The sequence below is a fragment of the Elaeis guineensis genome, chromosome 4, assembly GCF_000442705.2.
Source record: "Elaeis guineensis isolate ETL-2024a chromosome 4, EG11, whole genome shotgun sequence".
Lineage (NCBI taxonomy): Eukaryota > Viridiplantae > Streptophyta > Magnoliopsida > Arecales > Arecaceae > Elaeis > Elaeis guineensis.
The window spans coordinates 66,841,996-66,859,419 of NC_025996.2; positions in this window are offsets into that span (position 1 = coordinate 66,841,996).

The following is a 17,424-nucleotide window of genomic DNA, read 5'->3' on the forward strand; positions in this document are numbered from 1 at the left end:
TTCCAACCCTTTAGTTTGTATCCTCGATACTAATAGGTTGATCATACAAACTACAAAAACTGGCTTCAAAATTTGAGCATCGTTTTCAGTTTCAAGAAACTTACCCATGTCCTTAATCAGGATGCGCCTATGTTAGCAGCTCGTCCATCCCCTGATCAATGGACCGCACTTGAAAAGTAGATGGATGAGGACAACAAGGCGAAGTGTTATATTTTAGCGTCCATGTCCAATGATCTTCAGTGACAGTATGAAGACATGAGGACTACCAAGGAGATGCTAACTCACCTTGCAAGAGTTGTATGGTAAGCAGAATTGCACAGCTCACTTTAAGGTCTCTCGAAGACTATTCAGAGTGAAATATGTGATAGACAGTCCATCAAGGATCATTGTTTGACAATGATCAAGGACATCGAGGAGCTTTAGAAACTCGGGATGAATATGGATAAGAAATTATAGATGGATTTGATCTATCAGTCTCTTCCTGATTTGTATAGGCAGTTTATCATGAACTACCATATGAATAAAAATTGATAGCGCTTTGCCTGAACTACTGAATATGTTGGTAACAGTAGAGGGCCCCTTGAAAAGTTCAAGGGGTACAGTTCTGACTGTGGAGTGGGCTTCTCTAAGAGAAAATCTTCTTTCAAGAAGAAAAAAAAAGCCTGCGAAGAAGCAAAAGAATGAGACTAAATCCAAGAAGTAGGTTTCAAAGAAGGTTGACGATAAAGAAAAGTGTTTCTATTGCAACATCGAAGGCTACTGGAGAAGGAACTGTCCGACCTGTCTGGCGACTGTCAAGAGTAGGAAGAAGGATAGGCCTTTTGAAGATATGTCTGATATGCTCGTTATTAAAACTAATCTAACAGTTTCCTCTTCTTGTAGTTAGGTTCTTGATTCTGGTTCAAGTGCTCATTTGTGCACTTCTATGCAGGGTCTTGAAAAAGTAAGAGGTCTGAGGGAAGGCGAGATCACTGTTTGGGTCGGCAATAGAGCAAGGATTGTTGCTATGGCCATCGGGATCTATCCTCTGTGATTATCGTTAAGAATTAGTTTAATTTTGAAAGACTACTATTATGTACCTGTAGCCAGTAGGAATTTAATTTTCATATATAATTACAAATTTTATTTCAATAAAGATATGTATTTGATTTATTTTGAAAATAAAGTTGTTAGATGTGCTTTCTTGATTGACGGTCTTTATCATTTGCATATGGATGCGAGTGTCAATATTAACAATCAAACTGTGAATGCCATAGAATCTAAAAGATTTAGAGATAGGATTAGCCAAAAGTATCTGTGGCACCTTAGGCTAGGTCAGATAGGAAAGGATAGACTCAACAAACTGAAGAAAAATAATTTTTTTGGACTATTGACTTTCGAGTCTTATCCAGTTTGTGAATCATATTTTCAAGAAAAAATGGCTAAGCTACTTTTTGTGGGACAAGAAAAAAAGACCACTGAGATATTAGCCTTGGTACATACTAACGTATGTAATCCATTCGATATACAAGCCTGAGGTGGCTATGTCTACTTCATAATTTTTACTGATGATTATTCATGATATAGATTTGTGTATTTGATATACCATAAGTTTGAAGCTTTTAAAAAATTTATAGAGTTCAGATAAAAAGTAAAAAAATAGATCAAAAAATCTATAAAGGTTTTTCGATCGGATCGAGAAGGAGAATACTTAAGTAGAGAATTTTGGACCTATCTCAAAGATAATATCATAGTCTGATAGTGGATATCTTCAGAGATACCTCAGCTCAACAGGATATCCGAAAGAAAGAATCGAATCCTATTAGATATGGTCCGATCCATTATGAGCTTCACAGACCTTCCTATCTTTTTCTAGGGACATGCATTACTTTCTGTGATTCATCTTTTGAATCGGATTTGCTCTAAATTCATTTCTACCATACTATATAAGTTATGGCATGGTAAAAAACCAACTCTTGGATACCTCAAGATTTGGAGATGTTCGGTCTATGTCAAGCGACAGCAGGCAGACAAGTTAAAGGCTAGATCCTTTAGGGCTTGCTTCATAGGGTATCCTAAGAAAATCATGGGATACTATTTCTATCTTCCTGAGGATCACAATGTGATTGTAAGCCATTATACCATCTTCTTAAAAAAAGAATTTATTCAAGATGGAGGCAGTGGGAGGAAGATTGAGCTCGAAGAAAATATCTCTAAAGAGCATCAAGTTCAAGAAACTGAACCTAGTAAACAGCCAGTAGATGTGTACCTCCTCCACCTCGTAGATCTAGTAGGATCTTTCATTCTTCTGAAAGGTACTTAGGTATCTTACCGAGGATCTAGAGGAAGCATTCCTTATGGGAGATAGGGACATTAGAAATGATCCCAAGACCTACGATGAGACAATGTTAGATACTGACTTCAAAAAATGGATGGAAGTGATGAAGTCAAAAATTAACTCCATACATTCCAACCAGCTTTGGTCCTTAGTAGATCCACGTGAAGGTATCAGCATAGAAATATCATTCTCAATCAGGAGGATATCATCCATGTACAATACGAGGAATATGACAGCACTCCCTCTGATCTTTTTATATACACACAGCATCTTTTCATTTTTGATGAAATCAAATATTTTGATCACATCATTAAAGCGAGTGTTGCAACTCTGAGATGCTTGCTTGAGTCCATATATGGACCTTTGCAGCTTGCAAATGTTGTGATCACTATCACTGGATGTGAAACTCAAAGGCTGCTCCATATAGATATCTTCTTCAAGATATCCATTTAAGAAGACAGTTTTCACATTCATCTACCAAATTTCATAATCATAAAAAGCTGCTATCACAAGCAGAATGCGGATGGATTTCAGTATGGCCATGGATGAAAAAGTTTCATTATAGTCAATGCTTTCGCATTGACTATAACCTTTCACAACTAGCCTGGCCTTATAGGTCTCTACCTTATCATCCGACCTAATTTTTTTTTTAAATCTATTTACATCCAATAGGTACATCTAAGAGAATAATGGGACTCTCATAGCGAATGTATATAGAGGAGGTACTGAAGAGATTCAGCATAGAAAACTTCAAGAGGGATCTTTTACCCCTTAGACATGGTATTCATCTCTTCAAGAAGATGTGTCCTGATACACCTGAGGAGATCCAGCACATGAGCAAGATCTCTTATGCTTCGACAATAGAGAGCCTTATGTATGCCATGTTATATACACGACCTGATATAGTTCTTGCCGTGGGTGTCACGAGCAGATATCAGGCGAATCCAGGTGAAGAATACTGGATTGCTGTGAAAAATATCCTTAAGTTCTTAAGAAGGACTAAGAATTTGTTATTAGTCTTTGGGGGGAGATCGAAGTTAAAAGTTGAGGGATACACTTCATAACTGATGTCAATGATAGAAAGTCTACATTGAAATGTATCTTTTTGTGTCATAGTGGTGCGATTAGCTGGAAGAGTTTCACGCAATCGATCATTGCAGATTCGACTATGGAAGTTGAGTACATCATCGCCTCTGAAGCTGCTAAGAAAGTCTTTTGGTTCAAGAAGTTCATTGCGGAGTTGAGTGTGATGCCATCAGATGTCATTGCACTGCACTGCACTGTGACAACAATGGCGCCATAGCCCTCGCTAAAGAGCCCAAGTCTCATCAGAAATCCAAGCATATAGAGCAGAGATTTCACATTATATGCGAATACTTCGAGAAGAAGTTTATCAAGATCAGAGAGTCGACTCTGCGCACAACATGGCAGATCCACCGACCAAGCCTCTCAGTCAGCAGAAAATCGAAGCTCACCTTGAGAAGATGGGTCTTAGGTATGTGGTCAATTGGCTTTAGGTCAAGTGGGAGTTTGTTAGATTTATGCCCTAGAAGTCAATTGTTGGCTGACATATTTTATAATTTCAGGATTTAATTTTATATTTGTGATATTTTTATTATCAATAAAGAGCTTTTTTATTTTAATCATATTTATGTGTCCATGATTTGTCTTAAAATTAATAAAAATAATTTTTATATATTCTCAAAATATTAAAAATTTGAGACATATATTTATTAGAAGTTAGTTTCTAAATGCTCCCAATCAATAGATCATCACAGAGGACAATGATCAATCCATTTGAGATCGGTGCATGGTTCACCTTTCTTATAGGCAGATGAGTCTCGGATCTATAGTATAGAGACACTGGGATGAGGGTATAGCTGGTTATTAGAGAACAACTTGTACTGAGCGTGACCAACACAAAAAATTACTTGGATGTCTACTCACTCGTCAGTAATTTTTTCGATGCTGCAGTGGTATAAGTGATCCTTTGACCTGCAGTGTCATCGGCTATTCGTAGCGAGGCAACTAAGTTTGACTACATGTTCTCTTGGTTTCTAGCCATTCGGATCCTTGCTGTGTATGTTGGCTACAGTAGGTTCAGGTTCACTGTTTGCAGTAGGATGCATCTAGATGGAATCTATTGATCTTAGTAGAAAAGGAGAAGTCCTATATGATTTGAGAGACTGAGTTCAGAAAGTTTTTGACCAAAGAAAGTATGAATACTGAAAAAGAGTTTTCACGAGATTCACAAATGAACTTGAGTCGAGCCAATCTTACATATGACTGATGATGGGATCTAATGAATTCTCTATGACCTCCATCAAGTCGGGACTCACGATAGAAAGACTGAATCATACAATAACTGCACCTACAGGTTCACACCTTTATTCTATTAAGTTGCCACTATATACTGCTAGGTGTCATTAGTAGATTGTGAGACTCATCGAGCATCATCTTGATGATCGATGACCCTCGAAGGATAGAGTTAGAATTATTTCAATTCATCGAAAGGAGTTTCAATGATATTGTGATAGAGATCATAATATATCTCACTATCAGATAGAATTGAATCTATGTGGTCACATATTAAGAGATTTAATCTTGAATTTATCAATTGGACTTATGAAGTTCTAATTGGATTAGGATTTATTGAAATCATATTGGATTTAAAAGAATCATGCTAGCACATGGTTAAACCTAATTATTCTCGAAACTTCAATTGGATCAAGTTCATAGCTTTGAATCTAACCTAAATCTATTTGGATTTAGCTGAGCACCTAATTGTGAGCCCAAGAGGATTAGAACATGTCAATGAGTTGGCAATCTGATCTCCTCTTTTTTTTCTCTGATATTTTCTTTTGAAACAGAGAATTGATGGAAAGAAGAGATGGTGCCATCCTCCCTTTTTGGAAGGTCCAAGGGGTGCCAAGCCCTTGGAATGGTATAAGGAAGAGAGAGGGGCCTGCCCCCTCTTCTTGGTTTAGCATGGAAGGAGAGAGAGAGAGGGGCCATGCCCCCCTCTTTTGCATGAAAATCCTAGAAGGGGCGCCAAGGGTTGGCACCCCAACTACCTACCTCTCTTGATGAGGGGCACCCGCTCAGTCTGCCTATTTTAATTGGGGTGTCCCATTTGCTTGTCAAAAGAGGTTAAGACCCTACCAATTAAGTCTAATTTTAATAAAAAATAATTAGATTAAAAAGGTAAAAATTTTTATAAGATAAGGATTAGCATTTTTAGGTTAATGGGTTCTTGATTTAGAATCAAGAGAGGATCTATATGAAGAGATAGTCTCTTAGGGTTTCAATTAATTGAATTTTGTGAATTCAAAACTCTTCCTCTCTCCTTTCCACACCTCATCCTCTCTTTTTTTTCTTTTTCCCACACCCAAGGGTGGGTGTTCATCTTCCACATGCCAAGAGTAGAGAAGGGTCTCTTCTACAGCAAGGAACAAGGAGAAGAAGACTGCAGTTCAAGGGTTGAAATTGCAGTCAAGATCAATTGCTGATCAAAGTTCAAAGAGGTAAAAATTATACTTAGAGAAGAAGGATCTACTATGAGAAGAAGGATTCAAGGTTGATCCTGATGGATACCTGTAGAGGCAGGACACATGTGCGGATTAAGAACCATCGAATCTGAGCTCATCGGAAGTGGTGTATTTCTACCCATGCAAAGGTATTGAGATTTGATCTCATCCTTGATTTTATTTTTAGATTATATGCATGTCTTTACTCCTGAACTTGGGTAGGATTAGATACTAATGTATGTGGGCTTAAAGGGTTTAACCTAATTTGTTGGGTATAAAATACCCCCCAGCCGAAGTTCATACCAGGAGTGACCCTCCCGGGACTCTGCCAACGTCCAACCTTGGGCGACATCTTTTCGAACCTCTCCGACGGTCGAGCTTCCGTAATATTCCCAAGTTCTGCCGACGGATAAACTCCCACAGCTTCTTCCACAAGTGTCGACTGGGTTCCCCCGACGGACGAACTCCTGCCGCATCTCCTGGGCTTCTCCGACGATAAGCTTCTTCGGTCGTCCATCAGGCTGCTCCAAGTGCTCTCTGGATTCTACTATTGACTGACCTCCTACAAGGGTCAACCGCTCCCCGGACCTCTTCCAGATCTTTTTTAACAGGATTCGATCGACTTCAATCCGGACTTCTTCCAGAACTTTGTCAGTTCGTCAGTGGCCAAACTTTTCCAACAGTAGATCTCCATGACGGGCGGACTCCATCCAAGTTTCTACGACGGTCGACCGCCTTCTGGGTTTCATCTGGGCTCCTACGGGAGCCGAACTTCTTCCCCGAACTCCTATTGCAAGTAGACTTCGTCCGAGCTCCTACAGGAGCCGGACTTCAGCCCTGGGCTCCCATTGCAGGTAGACCTCATCCGAATTCTTACAAGGGCCGGACTCCAAGCCCCCACCACAAGCGATCTACTCCGAGCTTCTGCTACAAGCGATCTACTCCGAGCTTCTGCTACAAGCGGTCTACTTCAAATTTCCACTACGAGTGGTCTGCGTCGGATTTCTACTGTAAGCCTCCACCCGAGCTTCCCTTGTGAACGAATTTCTTTCGGACTTCTATTGCAGGCAAGCTTCGGTCGAGCTTCCTCAAAGAATGATCCCCATCCGGACTTCTACGGGAATCAGACTCCGACCGAGCTTCTGTAGCGGACAGATTTCAGACGAACTCCTACGACATACGAGCTCCAGCAGTCGAACCCCTCCAGCGAGTGAATCTCTCCAGCACCATCCAACATCCGCTGTCGGTCGACCTTCTGCCGGATTCTGCGTGAAACTGAACTTCATCCACAGAAAGCCCCTGATCGAGCTTCTACAACAGATGACCTTCGCCTGTAGTGCTAGCACCCGAGGCACCCAAAGGTAGAAAGCTTACCAGCAACATCCGAGCTCCTCTCAGACGGAGAGCTACTCCCCCTCCAGACACCCCAACCGAGCTTCGACCGACAGGCCTGGACTCCCTGACAGGCCATAGTAATGGTCATGACTCTGCTCCACTTCCTATGATGGATCCCACGTGGCTCCATCATGCTCTGGCAAGTCATGACAACGAACATCACTTCACTCTCCACAACAGGCTCCACGTGGCAGACCACGGCAATGGCCACGACGCCACTCCACTACTCTCTGTAACAAACTCCTTATGGCCCCGAACGGCCCACCACCAGGCAGTTACAGACGTCGCTGTCAATCTGTTATGCCTTCCGCCTATAAAAAGAGAACCTCCAGATATGTTATTCTCTAAGCTCTAATCTCTATCTCAAAACTCTGCTAAAATTTCTGTTCGAGCACTCCATTCTTGTTGAGGCAGAGAACTGACTTGAGCATCAGAGGGTCTTGCCGGAGCACCCCCAACTCTGGTTTAGACTTTCTTTGCAGATCTCGGCGGCGACCGTGACTCCCTCGACTCCAGCTTCTCCGACGCCGGCAAATTTTTGCACCAACATAATTCATTTTTTACTGCTCTTCAAAAGATTTTTGAAATCTATGTATGTATCCTATCCGATTTTCTAACACGAACCTTATCCATTGTTGCTCCTAGATTGATTTTGATGATTACAAAACAGATTGAAGGGATACAAATAATTTTAAAATGAAAAAGTCCTTATGCTCTTCAAGGGCAAAATCATAATTTCACTAAAATCCTGATTTGATAGTACCATTTGGTAGAACAAATGATTTGAAATCTATTGGTGAAAATTTCATTGTGTTTGGACTTATATTTTTGAAGTTATGAAGGTTTGAAGTGCATGAGTCGACTCATGAGTCAACTCATGGCACTGTGAGCTGATTGGCACGCAAAAATTCTCCTTGGCACGCTAGTTTTCTGGCTTGGCACGACCTGTGAGTCGACTCATGAGTCGACCCACAAGGCATGAGTCGACTCATGAGTCGACCCCTGCTAATTTGAGCCAAGAATTTCCAGAAACGTATTCTCTGGTTTTTGCAACAGAGGTCGACTCATGAGTCGACCCCTGAAGCATGAGTCGACTCATGAGTCGACCCCTGCGACGGGAAATGTCAGCAACGGCTATTTTTTTGCCCATTTTAATTGCCATTTATGCTTCCTAAAAATTCTCTAACGGCTCTTTATCTACCTAAATTGTTTTCTCTTGCTTCTAATGCTACAAAATGCTTTAAATGGTGAAAGAAATTGCAGATTAAATAGCGGATCAAACGTAAAATTAAAAGAGAAGAGAAAGAGAGAAGAATAGAAGAAAGGATCCGAAATTTGCAAGAAAAATCCTAAGATCAACGAAAAATCCTAAAAGAAAAAGAGAGAGGATCCACAATATACCAGTGAGATTGTGAAAGAGAAAAGCAAGATCTTTCAAGGAGAGAATTCTTCACGCCTATTGTTTCAACCTTGATCTAGAGATCGTTTCAAAGCTTTCAAGAGATCTTCAATCAACAATCAATCTCTTCTCAAGTATTCAAGCGTTCATCCACTTTGAGAAAATCCGAAAAAGGGGTTCTTCATTTGAGTAAAGCTTTTATTGTTATATTTGCTCATTTAAGGAGCTGTTATTGTATTAATCTGTGCTCTAAATACTCTTACTCTTTGTGAGTTTTTGTTCTTGTGTTTGGAGGATTTCCAAAACAAGGAAAGGTTGATCCGAACCTGAAATCGGAGTGTTTTGGGTTTACTTGTACCCGGAAAATAAGTGATCTAGCTTGGGATAGCTAGTGTCGGAGTTTCCGGATAGTGAATTGAAATTTTCAAGTGGGATCTTGGGGAGTGGATGTAGGTGCAAGGTTAGCACCGAACCACTATAAATCCTTGTGTTTGTGGTGTGCTTTATCTCTTCACTTTATTTCTTTATTATATTCTTGCATTCCTGCCTTAGAGAATTAATATTGAATTAAAGTCTTTGTTTTGATCTTCATAAGTAATCTGTTGGGCTTAAAATTTTTTAGAAACCCAATTCACCCCCCCCCCCTCTTGGGTTGCATAGCTGGGCAACATCCCTAAACACAACATCAATCAAGGAGGTATTTTTTTATAGTTGAGACTTGACTGACTGAGGGGGAGCTGAGAAAAGCCTAGCTCCCCCCAGGTTTACCGACCATCTTATGCTGAAGAAATTATGGATCTTCTACCTGATCTCATCCTCCCCATTAATCCAATGCCCCCAATCACCCTCAGCATTTAGATCTGATTCTTATATCTCCTGATAACAGTCGCTTGATAAAAGAATTTGATATTTTCATCACCCTCCCTATTCCATTGGACCCTTGACTTTTGCTACCACAACATCTCCTACTACTGCAATAGTGAGTAGTGTAAGGAAGCCTAGTTCGGATGTTGGTCAAGTCATCTATGGAAAGCTCTCCTTCTCTGTCCTTCTTCATCTAGAGGTCCATGTCGAAGCTTTAACCTCTTCAAGCCACCTAAAGATGTCACCCATCTCAACCAAATTCCACCTCATGAGCCTGCACGTTGTCAAAACTAACCAGTGGGTAAACCAGTATATAGTGTTGTCCTGGATCAGCAAGCTTCAAACATCCCACACAATATCCAAGAATGAAGATAGGGCAACCAAAATTTCTCGAATTCGAAAGAACACTGATAAGAGAAAGCAATATCAGTGAAAATCAGAATAAGACAATGGTTAGAGTCTATCCTCAAGAAATGGCAAATCTGATGGCCAGGAAATCGCTAAAGCTAGCTCACCATGGTAATGGCTCTATCGATGCACTCTTACACCCTAACTCTATCCTGACGATTATTACACTAGATAAATCTGGGTCTAAAGAAGACTAGATCAATAAGCCCATTCCTCATGATGAACTCCCTAGTTTCAATATTGTCCGAGAAGGGCCTACCATCTCTCTTTTCTTGGGGTCCATCAACATAGTTGAAATCCCTAGCGACAAAGGAAGGAATATCCTGGTTGACCAATCTTGATACCTCATCCCATAGAACCATCCTTTGTCTATTCTCGATGCTAGCATAGACTCCAGATGCAATCTGTGGGTTTCATTAATTTCAAAAATAACAGCAATAATATGCTGATTATAATTATGCAAGATATCCACATTAGCTATCTTGTACTTCTATACAACAATAATTCCATCCGAAAGGCTATATGACTCGATGGTATAGAAGCCACATGATATCGAAAACTATTATTGAGCATGCTCTAAGCTCTTACCTGCCAACTGAGTCTCAAGCAAAACACAAAGATCTAGGTTGTGTTGGTACATCAATCTCCTATAAATAGAAATAAAGGACTTCCCAGGCCCCTGCACATTCCATAGTAGAATCTTCATTGGTGAGGTCACCAATGGTGGAGGCCCTCCCTTTTGGCAAGGCCCTAAGACTCTACCTTGCTTCCTACATGCCTGTCACAATTGGACCCGTCATCTTCCTCCACTAGAGTCATCTTGATCAGGCCACAATTCTACTATGCACATTCATTTCTAAATGGGTCTGCCCCGCACTATGCTGGATAGCACCTAAATGGACCAAGCCCTTCCCTTTCCACTCCCCATCTCCAATTGGATGTGGCTGAGGTAGAGTCCTCAACCTGAATGAAGATGGTCAAGAAAGATACCTCACCAGTCATAGCAAAGCTCCGCCACCCCTCACTGACCAGATCCGGCCTATCACTGTAAGCTTCCCCATATCTGGGATAGCACAATTGGTGACACTAGGCAAAAGCGAGGTTGAAGGTGAAGTTGTTGGACCAGCAAAGAGTCCATGATGAAAGCCTCCTCGAGCCACCACTCCTTTGTGTAGAGGCCATGGCCTACTCTATTTCCAGCGATGGCACCAATCCCCCACCACAGTCACCCAAGGAATGCTACTTCTCATGCCATAGGCTGGACAAGGCCAATGGGTGTGGCCCACTACAGGGACCCAGTAGATTCCACTAGGCTAGGCACCGTTAGAGTGGGCTGGGCCTTTGGATAGGCCCAAGGCTAATGCTCAGAGTTCGGACGGGGCCCCAATTCATGCTTAGACCGTTGATCAGTGCTGGGGCCTGAGCCCACTTAAGGTGGGTCAAGCCTTAGCCCACTTCAACCATGTGTACATTCAATGATATTGGGCCCTCCACATGGTCTACCTCCATGTCATCTTGAACCAATCCCAAGTTGGACAACATAATAAAGTATGAGTCGGCAACTCACCACTCATCAAGATCCTAGAATCATGCCAGCCCTATCGCTGGTGTGCTGACCATTAGCTGGCCACCTTAGAGGGCTTTTGCCGTCCTTTAGAATTTTAAGGAGATCCAAGTAGACTCAACTACCTCAGAGATATGTCCTGCCAAATCGAGTTGGGAGTAAGTGCAGTGGATCATGACTCACCCTCCTTCCCCTTCAATCCAATCGAATTAGCCCTAGATAGTCGAAGCCTGGACATAACCACCTAGGGACCAAGCCAGAGGCGGACCAAGGTGGGTCAGCTCTCACCACCAGCTATCAACCCCTACTCAACCACAACCTCCATAGCTGCCAGGTTGACCTCCACAACATTCTCCAGCTTGAGGGCACAATCGCTTCCACCTGAGGAAAGATCGACTTGTGGCAGGTAGCAGCTGTCGTTGAAGTGCTCGATCTGCTCACAAAGGAAGCAAACCGCTGGGAGGTTTTCATAAATGAAGGATTTCCAAAACATCCCATTCTTCCCCTTGATGGAAACTTTGGGCTTCAATAGCTCAGAGGAGTCGATCTCCACCATAATGCCAGCAAAACTGAGCTTTTGAAGCTTGTCAGTAAAGTTATCAATTGCTATGGATTTTCATGCTTCATCCACAATGCCCCAAAGCCTCCTGGTGCTCTAGAACTCGATCAAAAGACTAGAAGCCACATCCACACCATCATCATCTTAACTATATTGGTCCTTAATATGAAATCTGGTAGCCACAGTTCAACGGCTAGTTGTTGGCTGGCAACGATCTATGGACTATCTTGAAGAATGGCATCTTGTTTTCCTTCAATTTGAAGTAAAATAGAAGATGATCTTCAGCCAAGGAGAATGCCTCGACCTCATTCTGCAACTTCTTTCTTGAAATCCCTAGCAATCCGGTTGATCGGGACTCACCAACCCAAACTCCAAGCAAGCGCTGGCACCTCTCCCATTTGTCTATTGATTCTTCTATGTCATTCTCAAGGAATTCCAGGACTTTAGTAAAGTAACATTAGAATTTTTCGATCTCTACCTTTGAGATCTTGTGGGACATCTTGGTTGGTTGTCACAGTGAACCTTGGGCCACCTTCACCCAAGTCCGACCCCTGTCATCAGAGGCCGACAAGGTCTGACCTCTGTCACTCCTAGATTTCTCATTGTTGTCCATCCTCAGCTTATCTCACCCAGCCCCACCACCCGTTTGAAGGAAAGCCAAAGAGATTCACAAACGGTGCAATCATTCATGCAACAAGCTTTGTTCCTCTTTCCCAACATAGCTTCTTAGCTTGTTGGATTCATTCCCACTAATTCTTCGCCTTAAGGGAGTCTAGGGAGTTTGCTACCTCTATTATTATTTTGAGCCTTCATTTTATAGTTCTTGAGCTCTATCCTTGCTAGTACACCATGATAATTTATTAAGACACTTTATACAGACCCCCTCCTCTAATAAAAATGCATTCTCATTAGTTCATCTCCTGCATAAGGATAAGAGGGAGCAATAGTTTATGCAATTATCAAAAGGAGAACTAAAGCCATCACCTTTACCTTTTTACACTCATCCTTCATGGCCACTAAACATGCCTAGCACTAGTGTAATTCAACAAATGTTCTAAGGGTTTTTGCATGGTCATCCTTGCTTTTTCCTGGTAGTATAGAAAAATCACTATTTTTTTAGATTAGTGCAGCATAATCTTAATAATTCTTCCAACTCTAACGTGTGAAATACTTCTAGCACCAAGAGCAATAATATTGCCTCAAGGTGCACCAATGAAATGCACTAACTTATCTCAAAATGTACTAGTTTTAACATTGCGGTTTTAGTTGATAAGGGATGGCAATCAATTATCGTAGAATATCTAGTAAGATGAGTATTTTTCTCATACAATACAAAAAAAAGGAGGTAATGATGACCATGAAAATGAATAATTAAATAAACATAGAAATAGAAATGTTACCGTGTTAATGCAAACCTTCTTATTAGTACTGCAAATGAACAAAATTGTTCCTTCGCAACTTAAAAAAGATAAGCTCAAACCTTATTTTGAAGCTTTACTTATAAAATAGGCAACTTGAATACTCTAAGCGTAGAAAAAATATTATAGAATGAGCCCAACTTTCTTCGTGCTCATTTATTAGGAAGGAATCGACCTTTGAATATTTGTTATAGTATATATCTACATGTGTAATTATATATATACATGATGTAAAATGCATGCATATATACACACATGTTACATATATCAACTATTTACTTGTATAATCAACCACTGTTTGGAGTTGAGGATTGAGGCTAGCTCAGGAGTAAAACAAATAACAAAAAAATATAGTAACATCTTTTCAAGTTTGAGTGAGAAATATATTAATCCAAAAGTTTTTTTTTTTATCGCAACGTGGTTCAGTCATCCATCTCTATTAAAAATTATTATTGATCACATGACAATTTAATACCTCCTCATTCTTGAAATAGCCTTCTAATTACAATTAAGCATGCATTTTGTCAATAAGGGAAGAAGAATTATATAGCAATCACATGATCATCTTCTCCAACTATCAGCTATAAGAGCTCCAATATCCATAATGGGGGGAGTGAGAAAATTTAAAAGTTTTTTTCGAATTTTTCTATACTAAAGTTGAGGGGCTGTCTCTATATATTTTCCATGATTAATAAATTTTATGAATTTCATATCCATGAAAATAATAAAAATAGAATTTTTGTATTTATGATGTTTATAAACTAGAATCACATTTTGGCTAATAATCAATCTAATTTATTCATATAAGATTTACTTAACATATTTTGATTTGAATGCTATGCTGATTCTTATCAAGACTTATTTTGGATGGAACAATTACTATAAGGTTCCTAAACACATTCCAATTTGAAGAAGATTGACTGACTACCATAAGAGTGGCATTAAATTGAGCTTTAAACTCAATGTACTAAATTCTGTACATACAACTTTGAACCAATCTCAGCTATACTAAACTTTATACACAACAAACTTAGTAGTACATATGATTCTAAACCAATTATCCATATACAACTTTACTAAAAAATTATCAAACTGTGCTGTACTAAACACTAATTAAACTTTAAACTAAGTACTAAATTGAGCACAACCATCCACATATAAATTAAATCACTCAAAGCATTCCTTGTAACAACAATTTAATTAATTTTAACTCAAGAGATTTAAAAACTTATCATGATAATAAAAGAGATGAATTGCATTGAACTATTCGGAATATATTACATTCAAGTCAAAATACTTTTACTAAAAATGCCAAAAAGACAACATTCAATTCGAGTTTAAATTTAGTGGCTCAAAATATCAAAAATACTTGCAAGATCCCATCGCTAAAAACATTGTGTCCATTATAAAATCAAAAGTATCAAAATAAAGTATATTATATAAATGATGAGACAATAAAAAAAATAGTATCTATCGAAATATGCTGTCAACACTAAGTATGTGACATATCAAATTTTTCAATGTAGTCTCTGAGATTATTGGTTAGAGCTTTAGGCTGGATCCACTTGACTTTCATCCTTTTATCTATTGGTGGTTGAAACTTAGGCTACTCTTGATAACTCAAACCTTGTGGTGACATGTTGCTCCTCCATGTATAATTTGCTTGATATATACCACTAATTGGAGGAATGGTTGTTGGACTTTTGATATACTACCAACATTGAAAACTTCTTCTGTGATGTGGGTTCCCTTGGGGTACTAGCAATAATATGCCATTGGGTGTAGGTGGCCTGTTAAGTATTTTCTAAAGCTAAGATACCAGATGGACATACCTTAGGAACATAAAGTATGAGCGAGCTTGTCAAAATATAAATTAGTAAATATCTAACTAATAAGTGAAATGGTTAAGCCAATAGTTGTGCAACTGTATATCAGATTCATTAGCTATGACAATAGTTTATCCTTCTACATTTTCATCACTTTAGATTAGAAAATGATTAAGTCAATACTTAAAATATATGTAAATGGTTTTATATTGATGTTTTTCCTTCTCTTGTGCACATTGAAATTGTTTTCTTCTTAAGTCTTACCTTTTAACACCAGTCCCATTGGTCTACTTTTTTGTTTGAGCCTTTCTCTTTGCTCTACAAACTTGACCATTATTATATTTGAACCTTCGTATCTATCTTCCCACTTACCATGTATCCTTTTACACTCCAATTAGTATCACACTTATTATCCTCCATGTAGATTTGAGACAACTATTTGGTTTTAACATTGTGGTTCTTGAAGTGTACTACATTTGTGTGTAGGCTCAAATGCTTTTTTAATTATGTATGTTTCAATTTTTGCAAGGGACAGGCATGAATCTTCCACCCGCAATTCTTCTTATAAGCAACTATTGCCCTAGCCCATTCATTCTTATAATAGACTATTGTACTTACAAGAAGGTTTAAACCCCTTAATGGAGGATCACCTAAAAGCCTTTCCAAACACATGTGCTGAAGTAAATACCACGTCGATTTTCAATTTTATAGTCGTAGAAGACATTAGATTTATCAAAAGCCTAGCACCCCTAAACCCTTTTAATGCCAACACAAGGCCATGTAGGATTGCCTGGCTTGAAAGGTTATAAGAGGCCATTAGATAGGGGTTATATCAAATATACATAAAAGATTATGGTCCTAAACCTCTTTAAGACCAACACAAAGCCCTAAACCCCTTAATGCTTTGCAATCCATTTGGAGAACTATTCGTTCACATACAAAAATTTTTTTTATATGAAGTATACATTTTGAACACTAAAACATAAAAATAATGGATATTGCACTATAAACCCTAACCTAAACACTATGCATTTTAATAACAAATAATAACAAAGGCCACATTGTCAAAAACAAACCATAATCAAGCAAGAAACACAAAAACCCTCGAATTATAATTTTGATGTCAAATATGAGAAGTGTTAGTGATGATTAAATTTATTAAAAAAATTACTATGATTTTTTAATTTTATATATCCATAAATATATATTTGGAAATAATTTTAACATCATCATCAAAATTAATAATCACTTTATAACAGAAGTATAACGCCACCAAAATTTATGATATTTGTGTCCATAATTTTTTATTATAAAAATATTATAAATTTTTGCCAAAAAATTTCTACCATAAAGTTTGAGTTGGAGGATTTGGTGCCATAAATTTGTGACAAAAATAACAGTGAAATATAAAATTTATTATCAAAAGTATTATTTAAATAATATTTTATGAGGAACCTTTTATTTTGTTTCCTTATGGTGGTTATTAGTTAATTGACTATTTTCTTGTAGTGACTGCTTGAGCATGGCCTTACACCAGCTAGTGAAGAATTGGAGTTGGAATCTTTCTAGCCTCACAAAACTGCCATGTAACGCTAATTAGGGTTTAGATTAGGGTGGAGTTGGGAAGAAGATGGCAAAAATAGAGAAGAATTAAGTTGGAATCATTGTGTTTTAATCTCTAAAACAATTAGTAGAAGGCTTAATTATGTGAAAATCCCAAATTTTTTGGAAATTTCAGTTTCATCCTCAACTTTTATTTAGTATAGTTAGATCATCAAAATTTTGGATTGGTTCAATTTGGACCCTGGCCATAATTTTTTTGGCATATGCTTACTTGTATGATAACAAGTTGCTTTTGTGGCAAAAGGAGATGGCGTAATAGTAAGAGAGCTTTTTTTCCTCAAATTAACCCATCTTTGGTTAGGATTTGGACTCTCACTCCAATCCAAATCCCATCTCACAATCCTGGCATCTGAACATTGGTGATGACCATGAGAGGATTGTTATTTTCCTTCAGTGATGAGCATAAATGATCGGTCCTCTATTTTATTGATGAGGCTAATATCTTCATTTTATATTAGATTGTACTCATAATTGTGCTAGAATTTTAGTAAATTTTTTCCCATATCCCTAATCCTTTCATATTG